This window comes from Lygodium microphyllum, chromosome 27 (assembly GCF_053477565.2).
Source record: "Lygodium microphyllum isolate KBCC chromosome 27, Lygodium_microphyllum_v1.1.10, whole genome shotgun sequence".
NCBI classification, from domain to species: Eukaryota; Viridiplantae; Streptophyta; class Polypodiopsida; order Schizaeales; family Lygodiaceae; genus Lygodium; species Lygodium microphyllum.
Window position 1 is genome coordinate 29,637,879 of NC_141161.1, and position 13,161 is coordinate 29,651,039.

Consider the following 13,161-nt stretch of genomic DNA (forward strand, 5'->3'; position numbering starts at 1 on the left):
GTAATCAAGTCTATCCGCACTCTGACGGGTATGATGCGTTCTCTCAGGTCCGCATTTTCTAAAGATGACCAGATTTCTGGGCTAAAATCCCATGATTGGCATAAGATATGTCAGGTTTGTGAACAGAATGGATTTTAATTAGCGTGGACATTTTGAAATTTGAAAAGTGACCATTATTCTTAATGCTTTCTCATTTGTGGCAGTTTGTCCTACCAACGGTGGAACCAGACAATGAAATGCTATGGACGCTGAAGGACGATGACAGGCTGACTGGAGATGTGGTGCTTGGAAATGGGGTAGAAAAAAGAATGGATGCCTCAATGGAAGAGAAGGTGAATCGCTTTTGTATGTTGCACCATGCCTCCATGGAGACGTGGCTCGCCAAGTACCAGATTGCAAGGCAAGATCGAGAGGAAGCGCGAGCTGAATTCCAACGCAGTACACGTCACCGACCGATTCGATATCCCGAAGGCATGGAGGAGATGCCGCGGTTTATGTCAACACGATGGTTGCATGGAGCCTTGACCGCAGCATCCAGCGAAGGGACAAAGGTCTCAATGGAGGAGTGGGAGTTCTCGATGGGATGTAGTCCAAAGGTAATGAGGGGTTTAGAATGTGTCGTATCTAAATTTGCTTGCGACATCTAATTTGAGTGTTTCAATGTGCAGTACAAAATATATAGTGCAGCGTGGTCGCGCGGACGGCATTTTCGGGTGGAGCGTATTGACAAAATGCACTCCACAATGGACTGTGGTGTCATGGCAAGGTTTGAGCAAGAGAGCCGGCGACGAGCAACGGATCCGAACACGGTTGTGGATGAGATGGAGTATTTTGGGAATTTGCAAAGTATTATTACGGTGGATTACCGTAGCTTCTCCATGATAATATTCGACGTGCAGTGGTTCAAAGTGGTACTTGGAGGAGCTGGCGGAACAGTTCGACGAGGTCCATCTGGATTTTTCGAAATAGATTCCGAAAACAAATGGATGGATTTGCGCGACACCTTTGTGTTGCCGGCCCATTGTGAACAGGTGCAACTAGGCATTTGCTTGCTAATTGTAATACGACATGGTTTATGTCACAATGGTTTGAAGACGGTTTGTAAGTGTTTGTGAACATGTAATCTTCTATCCAAATCCCCGACAACCTCGATGGTGGTATGTTATACCTTCAACTCCTCGAGGTGCAAGAGTATACGATCAAAGCGATGTTCCAGGCATAGATGAAGAAAATATGCAAATAGAGGGATCGAAATTACAAGGGGTGGAGGCCACCGCAAGCTTGGAGCCCGCATCGGCTAACAATGATGGAAATACAGAAGTCGTAGAATTTTTTGAGAACGAGACAGACTCGTTATTTTGTGGTGACATGTCTATCGACCTTCCAGTGTATGCAGAGTTGTGTCAGGAGATTAACATGGGACCATAGAATACTTCATTCTTGGAGAATTGTATTACTCAATTCGTTGTTTAGATCTTCCATAAAGGTAGATAAGATATGCATTTTAAGAGGGATTTTTCAAAAATGATTTTATTAATGTGCTTTGTATAGTTTAAATTGATTATTCTAACATTATTTTTTATCTGTGTAGGTATCGACATTTTCAGGATGAGTCGAGGGATGAGCGATGAGGAGTTTCACGAGATGATGGCACGTATGTCTCCAGATCAGCTCGCGAGATTCAGAGAGATAGCAGATCCGGAGCTGTCTCGTTCTTCATCAGGGCGCTCTGCTAGATCAGCTTCAGCGCGATCAGATGCTTCAGCTTCGAGCAGACGATCTCGACGCTCGCGACTTGGGCCAGAGGGAGGGACTGCGACTGCAGGAGGATCAGGGGGTTACTGCTGTGGAGACACGGACGCGGTGTCTCCATCTCGTCATTCAGCTGGAGCTCGATCACCTCCAGGATTTGTCACACCTGTGGGGACGTCCACTCCAGTTACTCTGGCTTTTGCGTAGCCGTCGGCAGATATCACGCCTTTTGGTGGCACTCCTTTTGGTGGCACCCCCTCTGGTGGCACTCCTTTTGGTGGCACACCCTCTGGTGGCACCCCTTTGAGTGGCACTCCGGGAGAGGGTACCCCCGTCGGTACACCGGATGTTCAGGGGTCTCCTGGATATGCCCAGGAGCGTGGACGGAGATGGGAGAGGGCCCATACAAGGCACACTCCTAGGGATTATGGATACCTAGTGGATGGCAGGTTAGGAGCCATCATCATGAATGATGAGGGGAGGAGGGTGATGGCTCGCATGAGGGAGTTGTGCCAACAAGTTTTTCGGCACAACGTCCTGGATCATTGGAGGAACATACCGGAGGGGAGCAAGGAGTACATAGTAGCATCCTTGCACGAGGAGTTCCCGGTGCCAGCCGCAGTGGATAGATTCTCTACGGGCTGGATGATGGATTGCATGCGTGCATACATGTCACATAGACGATCCGGCGCACGCAAGGCAATCAAGAGTGGGGCTCCAAAGCCCGAGTGGTTAGATGCAGACGACTGGCACCGACTGAGGGAGGAGGCTACAAATTCGCTAGGACGTTGGAGTCAGCAGCGGGAGGCGACGAGGGCACGAATCGAGGCCGGATCGGTACATCATCTTGGGAGTGGCGGCCACATGACATATTTGGAGGACTTTTTAAGATTCTCTTTTGTTTTGCTTATTTGTTTTTTTGAGATATTCTTTGTACTGACAATCATATTTCTAACAGTTAGCATTTTGTTTTCTTTGCAGCACTCCATTACAAATCGCGATCCGCAAGGCCTTGAGACTCGATATGCGGAGAGGCACGGTCTCAGATCATTGATCGACCGATTATATAGACGCGGCGGCCTAGTAAGTCACTCATCTTTCTTGTCCGTAGTTACCATGAGATATTTGAATGCATTATTGTATGGTGGATTGATATGTTGTTTCTTTTTCTGCAGAATCCGTTTGATGCTCCTTTACAGCGGGAAGAGCTTTCGAGGGACGACGATTTGTAGCTCGCCCTTGGATCCTTAGAGCTCACATACCTTTAGTTTTTAGTCGCCCGATCTATGTAGACATTTTCTATGTATTAGTGATATTGTTTTATGATTGTACCAATCGCATTTTATGCGATATCATGTATTTATTTCATCCATTAGTTTTATGATTTCAGTATACATTCTTTTTGTTTGCAAACGCTTTGTATGCATCAGTGTAGAAACTATTTTGTATGGCTCTCATATAGCACACAGTGCTATATGTGGCAGGGCAGCTTGCTGCCCTGCCACAAAATTTTTTTTTTCTCTGTTACCATCGCTATTTGCGTCGCAAATTTACTGCACGCGTCGCTATTGTCGTCGCTATCAGCGTCGCAAATTCTGTAACCGTCGCTATATGCGTCGCTATTTACGTCGCAAATGCGACGCATATAGCGACGGTTATAGCGACGATTCTATGGCGTCGTCAATAACGACGCTTTTTGCGACGACGGGGGCAAATTTTGTTGTTTGTATTTTCGTCGCTTTAAACGTCGCTATAAGGTCTATATCTTGTAGTGAGAAGGAGGGAACCGCCAACCTCTGTCTCTTCTCTATCTTGCTCTCCTCGAGCTTGCATGGCAGGCACCAAGCAAGCATGTCCCCGTTTCTCGGTCATGGGAAGGCCTCATGCCAAAGCCCGCCACCTAGAGCAGAAGGTGGAGCCTCCTCTAGTGCAGCAACAGGTGCTCCCCATAAAGCACAATGACCACCAGAGAAGAAGAGGAGATGGAAACCGGGAACTATTGCCCCTCGGGAGATAAGGATAATACAGTGCGGATACGAGCTTCTCATCCCGAAAAGATCTTTTCATAAGGACGTTGTTCGGGAAGTCATGCAAGACTTGGAGCTGAAAGGGATGGAAAGATTTTGGGCACGAGTGTGAGACAGCCCACCAGTAGGAAGGTAGACTGCTGCAGCTATGACGATAGAAAGAAGAGCCTACATGATGTACTACATGTACCTTCTATTACCAAGAATCTATTGTCAATTGGACAGATGGCAGAACAAAATTTGCAAGAATCTACTGTCAGTTGGATAGATGATTTCAACTGATACACATGGCTGTACATTCGAAAGTACAAGGATGAGGCACTTGATGTCTTTAAGCAAATGGGTTTATAAAGAGAAATGCAAGTCAGATCGTTCGTTGGAAATGTATAAATCCCGGCTCGTTGCAAAGGGATATGCACAACAATACGGCCTAGATTATGAGGAGACTTTCAGCTCGGTTGCCAAGATGGAAATGGTGAGAATAGTCATTGCATAAGCGGCTTCTAAGGGCTGAAAATTATGAAAAATGGATGTAAAAAATGCATTCCTGAATGGTGACTTGCTTGAAGAGGTATATATGGAGTAGCGTGAGGGTTATGTACACAACATGAGGTGTATATGGATGCTAGCTAGCAACCCTGTCTATCATGCTAGATCCAAACACATAGAGATTCATTACAATTTCATCAGAGAAATGGTACTTGCAGGACAGATTGATCTACTTCATGTGAAGACAGAAGACCAGGTAGCAGATATCTTTACCAAATCACTTGGTAAAGAGAAATTCATTTGTTTCAGGGATCTACTTGGAGTACAACAACTAGTCTGAGCTCAAGAAATGGAGTTTGAGAAGGGGGAGGATGAGCTTGATTCTTTTGATCTTAAAACACCTCCATCCATTGAGATTGAGGGTGAAGACAAGAAAGAAGAGATGGAAGATGACTTAGACATAGGTAAAAACAAAAAGGAAGAAGTAGAGCTTAGAGACACTACCACTCCCTATATAAGTGTTTTTGGCTCCAACACCATGGTATAACTCTTACAGATGTCTAAATGCTCCCCCAAAAAGACTTGAATAAGTTTGGAATAAGCTGGAGTGCGCTTATTCATACCTCAGGGTCCTGAATATAATGAAAACTTGAAGTGAAGCTCTTCTTCTTGAGCCTAATAAGTGATAAAAAAGCTCCTTGAGTAATACTTTTTTGAATTGATTATATCTAGCTTTTGCAATCACAAGCTCTTTTTCTTCTCGGGCCTAAGCAAGTGATGAAAAAGCTCCTTGAGAAATACCTTTTCGAATTAATTATATCTAGCTTTTGCAATCAAAGGATTCAAATTTTTTTTAAATCTGATACACAATTTTTAGACATTAGGTATAGGTGACATTGGCAAATGAATTATGCAAGAATATTTTAGTGCATATAGCTAGAAGGGTGGCAGGGCTGTATGCCCTACCACCTAAATTTTTTTCCCTCTGTAACCGTCGCTATTTGCGTCGAAATTTTACTCTGCAACCGTCGCTATAAGCGTCGCTAACCCAATTAGCGACGCAAATAGTGACACTTATAGCGACGCTAATAGCGACAAATTGATTGCGTTGCTAATAGCGATGTGAATAGCGACATTTAAAGAAACGGAATTATTCATGGAAAAAATTACCCGTTGTAGTGACTTGTAATTCTTTTCACAAAGAAGCCCAAACATGTTAAACAAGAAGTTGAGTTATAACAAGGCCATTGTTCCTTCACCGACAAATTTCTAGAGTACAAAAACAAAAGAAATATCCAATCAAAGCATGCATATAACTTACTTAGGCTTTGTCCAAATGAGTTGAAACTTAACCATGGAGCAACAAAAAAAATGGCAATATGCTAGCTCTCTTTGCAAAGAAACCCAAAGATGTTGAAGAAGTTGAGTTTTAAAAAAATCATTGTTCTCCACCCTCAAAGACTCTTCGAGTTAAAAAACAAAGGAAAACTCAGTATGTATATAGCTTACATACATTTTTTCCAAACAAGATAAATTTTAACTATGGAGCAACAAAAAAACAAGACAACATACCTGTAACTTTGTTTATAAAGAAACCGTAAGATTTTGAAGAAGAAGTTGAGTGTTCAATATATCATTGTTCTTGACTGTAAGAGACTCCTAGAGTACCAAAACAAAAGAAATTGCATGTCAGAGAATGCACATAACTTGCACAGGTTTTTTCCAAACGAGATAAAACTTTATCATAGAACATCCACGGAAGAGAACAATGTACTTGTAAGGTTTTGTGAGGAAAATCTTGGAGCTTTGGTAGAACAAGCTTTGCTCTCATAAAACATGTGAAATTCACTTTGTGTTTGTGTAGAGGAAATAAAATTTCACAAGGTTACAGATAGGGTAAGCAACAATATCAACCAGGCAAAGAGAATGTAGTAGCCAATGCTTTAAGTAGAAGACCGACCATTCATAATATCTCTGTCATATCATTTGATTCTCTAACCCCTATGAAAGATACTTATTATCAAGATATTACTTTTTAATCTGATTGGAATAAATTAGTTGGAAATAATTGGATTCCTATTGATTCACTGTCTTACAATGATGGATTCATGTTTTATGAAAAGAGATTATGTGTTACAGTTCCATTTAGATCTTTTGTTTTGAATGAGATTCATTGTCCTCCATATCAAGGTCATAGAGGTATTATATCTACTTTGCATACATTGACTGAAGATTTTTATTGGCCACATATGGACATTGATGTATCTAACTTTGTTTCTGAATGTTTGGTTTGTCAAAGAGTTAAGAGACATCATGGTAAATAGTATGGTTTTATCTATTCCATCAAGACCATGGGAACAGATTTCTATGGATTTTATTACTGGTTTACCCAACACTAAAGCTAACCATGATATGATTTGGACTATTGTAGACAGGTTTAGTAAACAAGCATATTTCATTCCATGCAAGAAAACTTTAACAGCATCTCGAGCAGCTCAGTTGTTTTTGAAAACTGTTTTTACTAATCATGGATTACCAAAAGTTATTATTTTTTACTGTGACTCTAGATTTTGCAACAAATTTTGGATTACTTTGTTTGCTAACTTAGGAACAAAGATTGATTTCTCATCTGCATTTCATCCTGAAACTAATGGTCAAATAGAAGCCACTAACAGTACTATCTTAGATATTTTACGTGCCTACACTATTTCTAAACCACAGACATGGGATATACATTTACATTTACTTCAGTTTGCATATAACAATACACCACACACAGCTACAAAGAAAGCACCGTTTGAAGTGATTTATAGTTATAGATTGTCTGCACCTGTTGCATCTTTATCAAATAGAATTCAAAGTGCTGATGATATTGCTAACATGCACGCTACTATTTTTTATGAGGTTAAAGACATGATTGCCAAAGCCTAGCAATCATATACAAAACAAGCCAATAAGAAAAGACAGGCCATGAATTTCAAAGTTGATGACTATGTTTGGTTAAGAAGAGAGAAACGTAGATTACAAAGTGTAGATAAACACCCAGTTGTGAAATTAGCACCGAGATTCTATGGACCATTTAAGATCATTCACAAAATCAATGACAATGAATTTAAGTTAGAACTACCACCACATTGGAAATTTCACAACAGCTTTCACATTAGTTTATTACGACCCTTTAGAGGCCAATTACCTATACACCCTGTTTATGAAAACCCACCTTTGATAGATGAAGAGACTGAAATCCTTGAGCCTGAAGCTATCATAGATACTGATTTTATGACCACTAGAACTGGCCGTAGATATTCTAGATATTTGGTCAAGTTTAAAAACCATCCAATTGAAGAGGCCCAATGGATGCACGCTAGAGACTTAAATGCTTTCCCCACTCTGTTAGCTCCACATTGAGCTAATATCAATTGATGATAATTGCTATCCCACCCCGAGGGTATGATGCCAGGAGGCATATTTCACGGTGGATTCCATGCCACGGTGGATTCCGTGAGGTTTTACGGTGGATTCCGTAAACTTTGTTTACCGGGGCTCATACACAAAGTGGATTCTTTGTGCGAGAAGTCGATGGGGGACGCCTATCCTTTTCGGGTGTTTCGTTAATTTAGTGTGTACATAGGTGATTCCATAGCGGGTGATTCCGCAAAATACATCTTAAATTAATAAACGTTTATGAGTTTGGAGTGCGCATTCGTGATAAATTAAGGTTAGGATTGATTTCTAACCAGTTGATTTATTTATGTAGCTGAAGACTGCTAGGTATTAACTTTTGTCGGTTTAATTGTATTATTTTACTAACGATTGTGAATGCTTCAGTTGATGTGTAGAGATAGCAGCAGTGGCGGAGGAAAGCATTCGAGGATAGCGTGTATTCGAGTTATTACTTATATTTTGATGGGTGCATACCTTAGGCATGGCGCCTATATTTTGTCGCGCCTATTTATTAAGGCGTTGGATATTTATTTATTATTTTGTATGCGCATGGACGCACGATTATGATATTTTTATTTGGACATTGTATTGGGTATGCCTGACTTCTTGGGCACTCGCCCATTAGCTTTATTTCTATTTGGCACTAAAGCAAACTCAAAAGCCAAAAGCGTGCTATTTTGTAATTTGGGCTATTATTTGAGCTTGAAGATGATTAATACATACAAATACATGCTTTGTGGAGTGCTCACACAAGGCATGGGGGGAAATTGCATCCAATTGGTCCCTTGTTCATGTCATGCATGCTTTCTACCTTGAGTTTTGTGCAAAAAGTAGATTTCTTTTGTTCTTGGGGACCTTCCGGCGCTCACTACGCGAGCATATAGCATCCGATCTGTGCACCACTCGTGTACTCTGTCTTTGTATTCCCTTGCCAAAGCTTTGACAATGGGAGGATGTTCTCTTTCACTTTTACCATTTCCCTTTGGATTATATGCTAATGTAAATGCCGAGTTAATCCCCAATCTAGAAAAGAAGTCTCTAACTTCATCAGTATCATCAAGCTCTTCTCTATCTGGACAATGACGTTTCGAGCACACCCTTACCTACAAAATACATATCTGAAAGAAACTTGCAAACTTCACCTATGACCATGGGGGTTCAAGACTCTTACTATTGTCTTATTGTTACTGCAATAGTTGTTATTGTCTCTATCCTTTGTGCTATCTATGCTGCATCATGAAAGATTGTTGGTCCTTGATCTTATACTCTAAGTGCTAAGTTTTGGTTTATTCTAGGCCATAGGAAAAAGGGTTTCATTGCTTCAATCATTGAGGGATATACCTATACCATAGTAGTTGATTTAGCTTGAGAGAAAATTGGGTTATTGGTTCTTTGGTTGTTGATTCAATTATTGTAGTCGTTGCAATGCTATTTGTGACACATTTTAATATGCAAATTCTAAACCAAAAGTTGTACATTCTTATGTTCTTATGCTACTTTGAGCTTGATTATTCATAAAACTTATGAGCAATGGATTTTTATGGTTTACTTGTAGCATCAAGTTTGAGATGGCTTGTAGAATTGTGCCCACCATTGTGTATTGTTGCTAGTATTCTAGATACATAGTTGCATCAATGTATGTTGGTAAAGTTGGAGTTTATTGTGGTGAATTTGGTCTAGTAATTTTGGAGGACAGTGAGAGCTTTGCTATCTCCACTAAGAAATATCATGGACCAACAATATAGAAGTGATGCCTTTAAAGTAGGCTTGGATAAGAGCTTGCAATTGTGTGACATGAATGAGTTTTTCCATAAATGAAACTCAAAGTCACAAGCCTAAGATCTAATGTGACCACTTCATGCAACTCCTCCTTATCTTCTTTCTTCTATTTACGTTCCTTTCTCTACATAGGCAATATGAAATCCTTTTCTTTTGAGTTGCACAAACTCAATATGCTCAAAGGTGCTATTGATTGAGAATTGAGTGTCCTCTTCTAGTGAATGTATCAAACACACATAGACACCTTCACACTGTGAGTTTGCTATACTTTGTTCCCTTATAATAGCTTGTGGGTTGATTTGGAGTTTCTTCTTTGGCTATATAGAATGGCTATGTATTATTGATCCTAGAAGCTGATTCTTTCCTCTATCATCACTGGAGGTGTATGGACCTTATTCGCCTCTTTTGAGGTGTTGTTGTGTCAATGGTTGTTGAAGCTTCTTGAGGTGCCTCTTTAGGCCTTCTTCTTGGCCTTCTCTCATCACCTCCTCCATCTTTTTGCCCCTCCCCTTCCCTTATCCTTACACTTTGACGCTATCCCAAGTTCATCATATTTGTCTTGGCCTCTTCTTGGCTATCACTCATGCTAGCAGCGTCTTGGCACACCCAATTGGCATGTTGTGGTCACCACAATATAAAAATCAAAATTGAATATATAAAATACATAAAATAAATTATATTTTCAATACTTTAAAGTTAATAATCAAAAGCTAAAATATTTAATAAAATCAAATTTAATGAAAAATTTAACCTTACTTTTTTCTTGCATGCATCAGTATAAGTAAAATAGCAAAAACTTCGTGTATTTAATCATTAAATAAAATTAGAATTTATTTAGCTCTCTCTCTCTCTCTCTTTCAAAAAGTATATCTTAACTAAGAATAATCAAATTCTCTCTCCTTTCTCCCATGTCTCTCTCTTTCTCTCTCTCTCTCTCTCTCTCTCTCTCTCTCTCTCTCTCTCTCTCTCTCGCTTTAAAAAATCAAGCTAATGATCCCATCTCTCTCTCTCTCTCTCTCTCTCTCTCGCTTTAAGAATCAAGCTAATGATCCCATCTCTCTCTCTCTCTTGAAACGAATGTCAAGAAGTAGAGAAGGAGAACAAGATTTTCATCTAACCCTTCTTTTAAAATAGAAAGCACAATTTTTTTCTCATTATTTATAGATCACAAATAGCCTAAAATAGAACGGATATCCTCCATTGAAGCACCTTTATCTTCTAGGAAGCCAAATATACTTTGACTTCTGCCTGCAAGGATTGTGTAAGGAGACGACAACCAGTAAGAATATATTAAAAGCTTGAAGCTTATAGCTATAAGTTACTTCGACTGGAGCATGCGGTGCCTACGTTATGCTATGGCAGGACTAACTGTAACATAACCTTAGAAATAGTAGTGGCTTGGTTCTCTTTAATGATATTGCTATTCGAAGTCGGTTAGAGAAATGCGTAGAGCTGGGGTTGCTAGGAGTGGGTGTTTCCGACAAGTGACTACTGATGTTTGTTCGGACATGTCGACATGGCTCTCACCCTGCGGCAGCTCCCAATCAAAACAGTGGACAAGATTTGCGATAGTGAGCTCAAGGGTGGGTAGGGCAAGAGGGGCGCCTGGACAGCTCCTCCTTCCCGAACCAAAAGGGATCCATGAGAACTCGTCGACATGTTGACTACGCAGCTCTTGATCCCCAGCTTGTTCGAGGAACCTCTCCGGCCAGAACCTCTCAGGGTCCTCCCACGTGGCAGGGTCCCTCCCAATCGCCCACGCATTCACTAACAGCCTCGTCCCCTCCGGAAGGTTGAACCCCATCACCGTACAAGCCTCCGTGGCCATGTGTGGAAACAGAAGGACTGTGGGCGCGTGCAGGCGCAAGGACTCCTTAACGATGGCAGTCACATAAGGGAGGCTCGTTGTGTCGGAGTCTTCCACCATTCTCTTGAGTCCCATGACCTTCTCTACCTCGGCTTGAAGCTTCTTCAGAACTCGTGGGTTGTTCAAGAGCTCCGCCATGGTCCAGTCCAGTACCACAGAGGTAGTGTCAATTCCGGCTGCGACCAGATCCTACAAACCAATGAAGGGATCAGTGAGCGCAACTCTTAATTAGCAGGACGACGTAAGAATGCAGCAGAGTCTCACACACACACACACTCTCTCTCTCTCTCTCGGGTGTGGCTCTCGTACCAGCACATACTGCTTGACGCCCACCCGGCTTAAAGAGGGATCCAATAGAGCCTCGTCCAGAACATCTTCTGGGAGATTCTCCCTCCCCTGCAGTATATTCAGCTGGTGCTGCTTCTCGCGTTCCATAATTAAGGTCTCTAACAGGGCATCGAGCCCCGCGTGCACCTCGTCCATGCTCCTCTTGACACCGCGGTCCATAAACCCCAGCCATGGTATGAAGTCGCCGAACACTGGCGCCTGGATTAGCACAGCCGATTTATGCACGAGGTCCTTCAAGCTGGCGGCGCCCGGGATCGCCACATCGGACGCGCGGCGGTGGAAGATGATGCGGCACATGAGGTCTTCCACCATGCTAGACATGGCGCGTGTCAGATCCAGGGCCACGCTGGCGTCCACGCCAGCAGCCAGGAACTGGATGAGGCGGCCCAGCTCCCGCCTCCTCAGTGGCTGCGCCAGTAGGGCCCGTACGGAGCCATGCCGAGCATGAAGGCCTGCCCATAAAAGAGGCGATCCGCGAACAGAGAGGGCGGCCGGCTGGCGAAGGCCTTGTCGTTCGTGTGCAGGAACTCCCTGGCCACCTGGGCGCTGGAGGCCACCACCAGGGGCGCGGACCCCAGGCGCAGGCCCATGAGCGGGCCGTACCTTTGCGACAAGCCTGCCAGACGCACGTGTGGCAGATCGCCGCTGAGGTGCAGCAGATTTCCCAGGACGGGCAAGGGCCAGGGCCCTGGAGGGAGCTTGTATCGGTGCTGCTGCTGCCTCCTCCTCCAGTTACTGTATATTACGGTAATGCTTAAGTAGCTGGCCCATATTAGTGTAATCAGTAGCGCACACAGGGTGCAATCTCTGAGCTGCCAGCCGATTTTCCGCCCTTCGAAAATCTGCATGGTGTATTTTGTTGCTGCTGCCTCCGCTGACGGCTCACGTAGCCTCACCCAAGACACCTAGCAAGGTTATCATAAGAGAGGAAAGTGTGTAGCTTTGGTGATGGCGTTTCTTCCCTCATTTCCCATATTTATACGACTTTTGCGTGGTTCCTTTATCATTCTTATGCGTTGCGTAACTTTTGCTAATAGAGCAAAAAACAGTTGTGCAACTCTTCCTGTTCCTGTTCGATTTTACATCGTCTGCTCGATGAGGACGTGCAGGAAGGGTGCTTCGAGCCATCGCGAAAAGGGGCCGTGACAAATCCCTCTTACCATCAGTTTCCTCAAAACATCAAAGTGCAGGCTTTTCAATCGTCCTTGGGGTGTTGAACGGGCCGTCGGAGCTCACGATTGGTTTGATTTACCACGCGTCTTGCTCTCTGAGCTTGCTCCAGCAGGCCGTGCACAACCAATTTTTCTACTGAAGAATATTGAAAACCAAGGCTTTCAGTGTTTCAGAGATCCAGGGGACTGCGACTTGATTGATGTAGCGGTCCTGCTCTTTCACATTTGGACCATAGCCTTTGATTGGATTGGAATCTGCATGCACAGGAAAAGTCACAGAAGG

At 42.8% G+C, this 13,161-nt stretch overlaps 1 pseudogene across 1 annotated transcript; it reads right to left on the reverse strand.

The window, feature by feature from the left end:
• Window positions 1–10,699: 10,699 nt before the first annotated feature.
• LOC148012168 (cytochrome P450 CYP736A12 pseudogene) lies at window positions 10,700–12,851 on the reverse strand (annotated as a pseudogene). Its single transcript, XR_015689054.1, has 2 exons — window positions 11,668–12,851; window positions 10,700–11,547 (listed from the first exon to the last, which is right to left on the reverse strand). The product of XR_015689054.1 is annotated as a cytochrome P450 CYP736A12 pseudogene (transcript).
• Window positions 12,852–13,161: the final 310 nt, after the last annotated feature.